The 10,091-nt window shown below is 40.5% G+C and overlaps 2 protein-coding genes across 2 annotated transcripts in view; both read left to right on the top strand.

Moving 5' to 3' along the window:
* LOC103086082 (zinc finger protein 454) overlaps positions 1–10,091 on the top strand; it is a 43,062-nt gene that overhangs the window by 2,214 nt on the left and 30,757 nt on the right. The window lies entirely within an intron of this gene.
* ZFP2 (ZFP2 zinc finger protein) overlaps positions 1–10,091 on the top strand; it is a 20,864-nt gene that overhangs the window by 8,577 nt on the left and 2,196 nt on the right. Inside the window, exons 3-4 of the mRNA XM_007456483.1 lie at positions 3,195–3,328; positions 3,644–3,733. The gene's annotated coding sequence lies outside the window, so the exon portion shown is untranslated. The remainder of the gene's footprint in view (positions 1–3,194; positions 3,329–3,643; positions 3,734–10,091) is intronic.

The following is a 10,091-nucleotide window of genomic DNA, read 5'->3' as shown; positions in this document are numbered from 1 at the left end:
AAAGAGTGTCATATTTCTGATCTGTTATGTTTTTCAGAAAGAAGGGCCTTATGTTTTGTTTCCACGTATATTCTACCTTGTCTGGTATTGATATGGTCTCCTCCATGCCTTTTTGTTTGTTTGCTTTTGCCTGCTATGTCTTATCTCTATCACCATCCCTTTTTAACAATTTTTTGGTTTGTGTTTTAGGTGTATCTCTTCTATGTGCCATATAATTGTATTTTAAACCAATTTTACAGTTTTTGTCTATTAATAGATAAAGTCAACCCATTTGCATTTGTTGTTATGCATGTATCAAGTCTTTTTCTGGTTAATGATTTGTCCTTATTATACTTTCTTGTTTCCTTTCTTCTCCTTGTTTTAAATTTTTGAACTGATGATTTTGTTTTAAATAAATTTATTTATTTAATTATTATTATTTTTAAAATTTTGGCTGCATTGGGTCTTCGTTGCTGTGTGGGCTTTCTCTAGTTGCAGCGAGCGGGGGCTACTCTTCGTTGCTGTGTGCGTGCTTCTCATTGCGGTGGCTTCTCTTGTTGCAGAGCACGGGCTCTAGGCGTGCAGGCTTCAGTAGTTGTGGCTTGCGGGCTCTAGAGTGCAGGCTCAGTAGTTATGGCACACGGGCTTAGTTGCTCTGTGGCATGTGGGATCTTCCCGGACCAGGGCTCGAACCCATGTCCCCTGCATTGGCAGACGGATTCTTAACCACTGTGCAACCAGGGAAGCCCTGAACTGATGATTTTTCTTGTTTCCTTTTCTTCCTTTCATAAAATGAAAATTCTGCCATGTATTTATATCCTGCTAGTAGCTACTTTTACATTTCTTGACACTGTTTGTCAGTGATTTTTAACATATTTTTTGTTATTTTGATGCATTGATTTAAAAGTATTAGGAGAAAATAATGAGGTAGAAAGATATATAATAAATTCTGTGCCTCAGGGTTGACACTTTTTCTGGAGTTCATAGCCAGTAGGATGTAAAATACACAACTTGCTTGGAAATTGGTTTCATTCCATCTCTGGTCTCTTCAGTCCTTTTCTTTCCACTAAGTTTCTCCCCTTTGCCTATTCACATATTACAGTGCTCTCTGTCCTTAAACGAAAACCTTTCCCATTGCTTTATTTACAGGACTTATTCCTTACTTCTTTTCATACAGTGTTATCTCTCATCTTCACAAAAAGTTTGAAGTAATTTCATCTGGCTGCTTTTGATTCCTGATCTTATCTTCCTTGTCTTCTTCACTGTAAGCTGACTTCTTCCTTCATGACTCTTCTGAAATTAGCTAATTTTCGAATCAGCAGATTCTTTTCAATCATCATTCTGTTTGACCCACCCAGCTTCTGATAGTGTTGACTAGTCCCTCCTCTTTGAAACCCTCTTTCTCCTGAGCTTCAATCCTGAGTCTCCTTCCATCTCCCTCTCTGTCTTTCTCTCGCTCTTCCTCTTGCTGAGGATTCTAGGGTCTTTTCTTGGCCTTCTCCTCACAACACGAGGAGTTGGATGGCCTTGGGTTCAAGCTGTATGATCTTGGAGAGGTTATTTAACCTTTTTGTTCCTGAGATTCCTCATCTGTAAAATGATGACTTTAATTCTGTCACTTTAGCAGGTTGTCCTTTGGATTAAATGAGTTGAGGCATATGAACCTCCTATTAGTACAAAACTGAGTACAATGTGAGTTATCATTTATGGTAACTGCCACTCGGTTAGTACTCCCTCCTTGTATTAGTTAGGGTTCTCCAGAGAAACAGAACCAACAGGATATATGTAGATATGCAGAAAGAGATTATGAGGAATTGGCTCACCCAATTATGCAGGATGAAGAGTCCCCATGATCTGCCATCTACACTCGTAGGGCCCAGGAAAGCCAGTGCTGCAGTCCCACTCCAAACCCGGAGGCCTGAGACCCAGGGACCGATGGTGTTAAGTCCTGGTCTGAGTCTGAAGGCTCAAGAGGTAGGAGCATTTATGTCTAAGGGCAGGAGAAGATGGCTATCTCAATTCAAGTGGAGAGAGCAAATTCGCCTTTCCTCAGCCTTTTTGTTCTATTTGGGCCCTCAGCAGTTTGGATAATGCCCTCCCACCTCTTCTTTGCTCAGTCTACTGATTCAAATGGGAGAACTCTCACAGAAATACCCAGAAATAATGCTTTACCAACTCTCTGGGCATACCTTAGCCCAGTCAAGTTGACACATGAAATTAACCATCATACGCATCAAATAGATAGTGAATGCTTACAGGGTTTTATTTCCTAGTCTAAGGGCTAGAAAACAAAGCTCAAATGGGCTTATAAATTTGAAATGCCATTTTCAAGTCAAGCTGGGTGTTTTGTTGGTTGTCTCATAGACCAACCACAGTCTAGATTTATCCTGTTTGCACATGCTTTCCCGCATTAACTGGAATTCCCACCCAGTGATTGTAAAGCCTAAAATTCCATGTGCTGCTTCTACAACTCTGAGCCTCAGGGAGCTCCAGAGACCTCGTTGTGAGTTCCCCTGCTCTCCCTGGATAGGCCCCCACCCACTGGGAAAGGCTCCACACCCAACTAGCTCCCCTGTCAGCCTGGCCAGGTACACCCCTCCTAATCCTCAACCAAATGGTTTTCACCTCCCTAGCAGCCCACGAAAGTGTTCCAACAAGCCAGTCACATCTTCCTGTGGGAACCAAGGGTCTCCTCAGCCTCCTGTCAGTACCAAGTCTGCCTCCCACAGCCCCTGCGGTTCACTGTGCCTGAGTACAGGCCCCAAGTGGTCTTGCATGGCGTGGGGTTGTGAGGCCAACTTGTGACTAATGAACTCCTGTCAGGCTCATCTGTCTAGTGCTGGGTGTCATATATTCGGTCACCGTGTGCTATGTAGGGTGGGGAATCCCTCCTTCATCAATAGAGTGAATAGGATACAATCAGAACACCACCTACTCTTCCCCACTGCTAATCTAGAGCAGCCTTCACTATCCTTCCCTATGACTCCTTATACCTCCTCTTCCTGTCCTTAAATGTCAGAGCACTTTCTATATTTGTCTCTGATTATTTCATGATAATGTCTGTTTTTGTTGCAGATGTGTAGTTTCTTTTGGAGGATAATATTTTTCTCTCACAGATCTCTTCTATCCCTTCTAATGCTGCTTGGTTTTTTTTGTTTTTTAATTTCCTTAGAGGGTGTTATTGGCATAATCCTTTGTTCAGTAGAAATGTATAGTTTCAGGAATCAGTGACATTCAAGGATGTGTCTGTAGATCTTACCTGGGAGGAGTGGGTCCAATCTAAATTCTGCTCAGAGGAACTTGTATGGGAAAGTGATGCTGGGAAACTACAGTAACCTGGTTTCGCTGGGTAAGGACTTCTCCTTATAACTCAAAACCTACCTATTGCCATCTCTCCCACTATTGACATCTTGTACAGCCTCTGAAATTTGTGAATTTGGACTCGAAATTCTGATACTACAGGACATTGTTTTAGGGTAGTTCCTTAGTGTCCTGTCTTTCAAGATGAAAGGCCTTTTCTATAGAGAATGGAAAACTGGGAAATCTCAGAAGCCACACCTTCCTTAGTTACAGAAGCCCTGAAGATGAAGGGATAAGACATATGCTGGGGGTGTTTTTTATACTCAGTTCAGAAGTCAAATTTAGTGTTTTTCCTCCCGAGCAGGGCATCAACTTTCCAAACCAAATGTGATATCTCAGCTGGATTGAGAACTGAGCCTGATGACAAAAGAACATCCAGGGTGCATTTCCCCAGGTAAGGATCTGGCTGCAAGAACTTGTTCCATGAGTGTCACCTTGGGGAGAAACCACTACAGAGGTCCCTGGGTCTCTTGAGACCTGTACCATTTGCTGTGTGTTTCTCAAATGCCTCTGCATTGTTGATGTCACTCATCCTGCTGAGGTCTTGCATGTGTCCTTACCTCAGTGGGAGGTAATATCTTATGAGGATTAAATGAGTTACTACATTTGTGACTCTTTTAAATTACCTGGAACATACTGAACATTCAGTAAATACCAGCAGTTATTATTTCCTCTTCTGTCATCTGTGCTTTCTGTTCTTTTTCTTTCTTTCTTTCTTTTTTTTTTTGGCCATGCTGCGCAGCTTATGGGATCTTAGTTCCCTGACCCGGGTATCCAACCCGGGCCCTCGGCAGTGAGAGTGTGGAGTCCTAACCACTGGACCACCAGGGATTTCCCTCATCTGTACTTTCAATCCCTGTCTTTCTATCCCCCTCTACTTTATTCTCTTTATTTTCTTTCGTGAATCTTTCTTCTTGGCCGTTACCTATATCCATAGCTTTCTTTCCATTATTCATTTAAACATTTGTCAGCTTTTTAAAAGGAGACTAACGTTTCTCTTCCTCTGAATTATATAGGAGTTTTATACGGTCTTCATTTAAAAACAAATGACGAGTGAGTTTAGCCCTGTTCTTTCCTTTCTCATTCCTAAATTTTTAATCTGAATCTACTACTTATTTAATCCCATTCTCCTCTAAGCATTTAATGCTTCGTAATCTTTGTTATCTGCCTACTAATCCCCCTCACAACTGAAATTTCTTTATTAGATGTTATCATGACTTTTCTCTGAAAAAATGCATTTTACACCTTTATCTTTTCTACTCATGTGAAAGTGTTGACCACCTTCATAATGAGCCTCATTAATGGTTAGTACAGGCACATATCTTTGCTTCCAGTAGGAAAACTAATCTAAAAGACTGTAATCAATGTAGGTGAATCCAAAAAGTTTGTTCATCCTTGCACAGTCTCTCAGCACTGGTGGTTCCTTCTGCCTGGGATGCTCTCCCTTTAATAGTCCCGTGACTCCCTCCTTGGCCCCTAAAGTCTTGTCTTCAATGTCACCTTGTCAGTGAGGCCTTTCCTGAAGATTGTATCTAAAATTACAAACTTTTCCCCTTACCCATCATATTCCCTATTTCCATTTTATTGCTTTTATTTTTTCCATAAGGTATACCACTTAAATACTAAATATTTTACTTATTTATTATGTTGATTACCCTTCTTCCCCTCACTAAAATATAAGTTACTCCAGGGCACTTTTGTTCATTGCTGTATCCCTAGCACCTTGAACAGTGCCTCACTCAATAAATAGTTTTTTTTTTTTTTAATAAATTTATTTATTTATTTTTGGCTGTGTTGGGTCTTCATTGCTGCACACAGGCTTTCTCTAGTTGCGGCGAGCAGGGGCTACTCTTCTTTGCGGTGCACGGGCTTCTCATTGTGGTGGCTCCTCTTGTTGCGGAGCGCAGGCTCTGTAGTTGTGGCACACGGGCTTCGTTGCTCCGTGGCATGTGGGATCTTCCTGGACCAGGGCTCGAACCCATGTCCCCTGCATTGGCAGGCGGATTCTTAACCACTGTGCCACCAGGGAAGCCCTCAATAAATAGTTATTGAATGAATGATTTATCATGTTCAGAAGATCGATCTGGCTGCTTTGTGGAGAATGCACTGTAGTGTAGCAAGAGTGTTATGTAGGAAGTCCAGTGAGGTGAGTACTGAAATAGTCTGGTTGAATGGAAGGAGTAACTTAACTGTTAGGCTGGAAGAAATATAAAAGGAGAAAAGAAAGAAATCAGCTTGCCCTAGGAAGAGCAGGGCCTGCTGCCCAAGTCTCTCACCCAGGCCCTCGACTCCTGGCCAAATACTCTGCAGGCTCTTGGCCTCTACTACGGCCAGTCCCAGCCATAAATACTGAAAGAGCTGTGCTTTCCCATACCCCTTGGTCCTGGGGACTCTTATGTCCTGATGAGTACCAAAGTTAATATAAATCCTAAAGTTAACTAGGCATTCTGAGACTGTAAGGGAGTATGGGCCATCACTTGAAAGAACTGCTTAGGAATAAAGGAACGGAAGAGAGAGCTGTATATTGTTTGACATAAAATAATAATGATAATGATAACCTCTAACAATCATTGAACTCTTATTGTGGCCAAGCATAAAGCTGTGCATGTTACAGGTCCTTATTTAATGAGAGCAAAATGGTAAGGATCTGAAATGTCATCCAATCCTGAAAGAGCTCTGGTTTTGATCTTTAGTGCTCAGTTCCAGGCTTCAATACTTCACTAATATGAGTAAATCCACCTTAACAATTTTATGTTTTCAACAGAGACAGTTATGTAATCTGGGAAAAATGAAATTTCCTCCCCTCTCATTTGTCTAAAAGTGGTCACACTTTTAGAACGTTAAATAGTTGCAGTAATAGTAAGCATCCTTTCCTTGATTCTGTTTTTTAGTGTGAATTCTTCTAGTGTTTTACTTTTATGCTTGGTACAATGCTAATTTTTTGTTTTTGAATCAGGATTGGATGTTGGATATTATCAAATACTTTGAAGCATCCATCAGGTTGATCATATGCCCTTTTTCCCATGACCTATTAATATATTTCTAGATTCCTAATAGTGAGCATTCTGGAATTCCTGGATAAATCCTTTGTTCAAACATTTAAACATTTAAGTAATATTTCAGGAATGCTTTAGGAGTATTGCAATTACTGAATCTTTCATATTTAAGAACATGTTTTGTTTTTTTCCTATGCATGTATAGAGTACTGGCTATGTGGAATTCTTGAGTCACATCAGTTTTTCCTCAATCCTTTGTAGACATGACTCCACTGTCCTTCGCCATCCCATGTTCTTGGAGAGATCACTTAGGCCAGTTTTCAAAAAATTTGTAGGGCAGTCTATTTTTTTTCTTTTTCTTAAGCAGCAAATCTTCAGAGGTAACTTTTTAAGTTAGGTCTCTAAATTCCATGAAGATATACTGAACCCTTACTATTAAGTTTTCTGCAGTATATGTTTCAACTTAAAATGATCAATATTTTCCAAAATAGAAAATATTTTGTTGTTCTTCTCATTTGTTTTTTGAAATGTCAGATATACAGAAGAATGTGTAAAATATGGGTACTACTTAGCAAAAACCTGCCTAGTCTTCTAAGCCCTTTATAAATATCAACTAATTATTGTTCACATATCAACACTAGATAGGTACCATTTAACAGATGAGGAAACTGGAGCACAGGACAGGTTAAGTAATCTGCCCAAGGTTACACAGCTAACAGTGATGGAGCCAGGCGGTCCGGCTCCAAAGTTGTTCTCTTAACCGTACTGCTTTTTTTTATAGTTCATGATGATAAAAATGAATGAATAATAACGAAAGCAAACACCCAGGCACCAGAGCCCAGATTCAGATTCAGAAACGGAACACTGCTAGTACCCTAGTAGCTTTATATGCACCTCCTCATTCCCATCCTCTTCCTCTACCCAAGACATAACCACTGTTCTCACTTCTGTGATAAATCCCTTCCCTTGCTTTTCTTTATAGTATTGCTATCCACAGATGAACAATATATTTAGTTATAGTCTGTTTTTAAATTTTATCTAAATGGACTCTTACTGTATTTATTTTTCTGTGACTTTGCTTAAATTATTTATTCATTTATATTGATATGTGTGGCTTTAGTTTATTAATGTTTACTGTCTTAAGCAGTTCAGGCTGCTATAACAGAATACCATAGACCAGGTGACTGAATTTATCAGACATTTATTTCTCATAGTTCCAGATGCTGGAAGTCTGAGATCAGGGTGCTAGCATGGATGGGTTTTTGGTGAGGGCCCTCCTCCTGGTTCACAGGATAGAGCAAGTTCCCTCGTGTGTGCCACTTCTTATCAGGGCACTAACCTTATCAGGGCTTTACCCTCATGACCCAAAGACTCCCACTTCTTAATATTGTCTCACTGGGGATTAGGCTTCAACATATGAATTTTGGGGAGAAGCAGACATGAAATTCGTAACATTCACTGCTTTCATTTCTCTTGTATAAGTATTTGACAATTTAGTTATCCTTTCTCTTGTTGGTAGACATTTGGGTTGTTTCCAGTTTTTTGCTATTGTACACAATGCTACTTTAAAAATTATGAATCATGGTGAACCTTTACAAGATAGATTTACCTAAGTGTATGTACCTACTAGTGGATTTGCTAAATCTTATAGTCTGTGTGCCTGTTCTACATTCTAGGTAGTGCTAAACTGTTTTTCAAATACTTGAACGAAATTACACTCCTACCAGCAGTATGTGAAGTTCCCCATACTGCGCATCTTTCTAAATTCTGAGGCTGTCAGTTTGAATTTTTGAATTTTGTTTCTCAGGTGGATGGGATGTGGTAATAGTATCTCACTGAGGCTTTACTCAACCTTCTCCCGGTTACTGTTGGATTGGCATCTTTGCTTATGTTTACTCACTATTCAGGTTTCCTTTTCTTTTTCTTTTTTTAAAATATATTTATTTATTTATTTTTATTTTTGGCTGCATTGGGTCTTCATTGCTGTGCGTGGGCTTTCTCTAGTTGCGGCAAGCAGGGGCTCCTCTTCGTTGCGGTGCATGGGCTTCTCATTGTGGTGGCTTCTCGTTTCAGAGCACAGGCTCTAGGCGCGCAGGCTTCAATCGTTGTGGCATGTGGGCTCAGTAGTTGTGGCTCGCAGGCTCTAGAGTGCAGGCTCAGTAGTTGTGGTGCATGGGCTTAGTTGCTCCACAGCATGTGGGATCTTCCCAGACCAGGGCTCAAACCCATGTTCCCTGTGTTGGCAGGCAGATTCTTAACCACTGTGCCACCAGGGAAGTCCCCACGTTTCCTTTTCTTAAGTGTCTATTCAAGTCTTCTGTCCATTTTCCTAGTGGGCTTAGTGTTAAACAGATATTGTTTTCCAAGTCTAAGTTCTAGAGCTCTTTTTGGGTCATGTGTTGCAAATCCCTTCTCCCAGTATGTAACTTTTTTGTTTTTTGTTCTTTTTACATCTTTTGATGACTGGAAGCATTTATTCTTCCAATGTTTATTCTCCCATTTGGTTTTAATGCTTTCCCCCCACCCCCGTGTTCTCCTGCTTTTATTATTTAAAAAATTTCTTGAACCTCTACTTAGTTTCCAAATTTGATATTTTCTGTGTATCATTTATCTTTGAATAGTTTTGTCTGTCTGGACATTGTATTTGTCTAACAGTGTGAATAGATGTCCCATGTCCTTTATGTTGTTTACTGGGTAGCACTTGGAATGATCTCAAAGAACTTCAGTTGGATAGCTTGATATGATAGAGTGAAGTGGGGCAGGAGGCAGCCTCCAGTTCATGTGTTGCCTGTTGGTATTTCATGCTTGACTGGATAGGTCCTCTCTGAGGTTACTTGGTGGTGTGTGTGTTTTACAGGTGGAGCCTGCTTGGCTTTCCACTTTTGCTGTTTTATGTAACCAGGTTAGATTGGAAGGAGGAAGTCCAGTTCATGCATATCTTTTGCTTCATAGTAAACCTCCTGCCCACAGACCTTTGGTCTGTTGGTTCAGTGTTGATAATTTTGATCAAGCCAACAAGGTGATTCTCGGATTGTAGTTCCCTGTCCTCTGCCTCTCTGCCTCCAGGATGTTTTGTCTGGGATGAGAAATGGGATCTGAGAAAATAAAGTCTGAGTGGCTACAAGGCCTTTCCTCCAGCCCCATCTCAAGCAGTTCAACAGATTCTCCCCTACCTGCCTCTGCCACCAGTTCTTATCTGTAAGAAATGGATATTTAGGAAAGGGTAGGGCCCTTTAGGACTCTCTTATCTAAAGAGAGTGAGAAAATCACATGCTCCTTGTGGAGCAGAGGAGCTTTTAGATTTTGCCATCCTCCCTTGAGAGTTTAAGTTTCAAGTATGTTCTGGTATTTTATGTTCCAGACAAGTATGTTCCCTAAGGGTAGTTTATATACATTAATTTACTTAATCCTTATCAGATTACTTTATCCTCATTTTATATCTCTGAAAACTCAGACTCAGAGAAACAACTACTTAAGATGATAAGTGATTAACAGCCAGTGTTTAAACCCACGTTTGTCTGACTCTAGGGTAAACAATCTTTTCACTGTGTCACACTGTGATGTTTTATGAAGATTTAGTATCAGAATTATAGGCAGCCTTCGGGAGGGAAGAAACTGCTGGTAGGAGTACCAGGTAAATGTTCCAGGGCTTTGTGATCTGCCTCTCCCAGTCCCAGCTCGTCTGTATATCTTCCCTTAGTTCCATCTTCATTATTTAGCCTTGTCCAGTGGTCAGTGATTTCAGTATCTATCCCT

The sequence above is a fragment of the Lipotes vexillifer genome, unplaced genomic scaffold (assembly GCF_000442215.2).
Source record: "Lipotes vexillifer unplaced genomic scaffold, Lipotes_vexillifer_v1.1 scaffold814, whole genome shotgun sequence".
Classification (NCBI taxonomy): Eukaryota; Metazoa; Chordata; class Mammalia; order Artiodactyla; family Lipotidae; genus Lipotes; species Lipotes vexillifer.
Note: the sequence above shows the minus strand (reverse complement) of the source record. Positions and strands in the feature narration are given on the sequence as shown.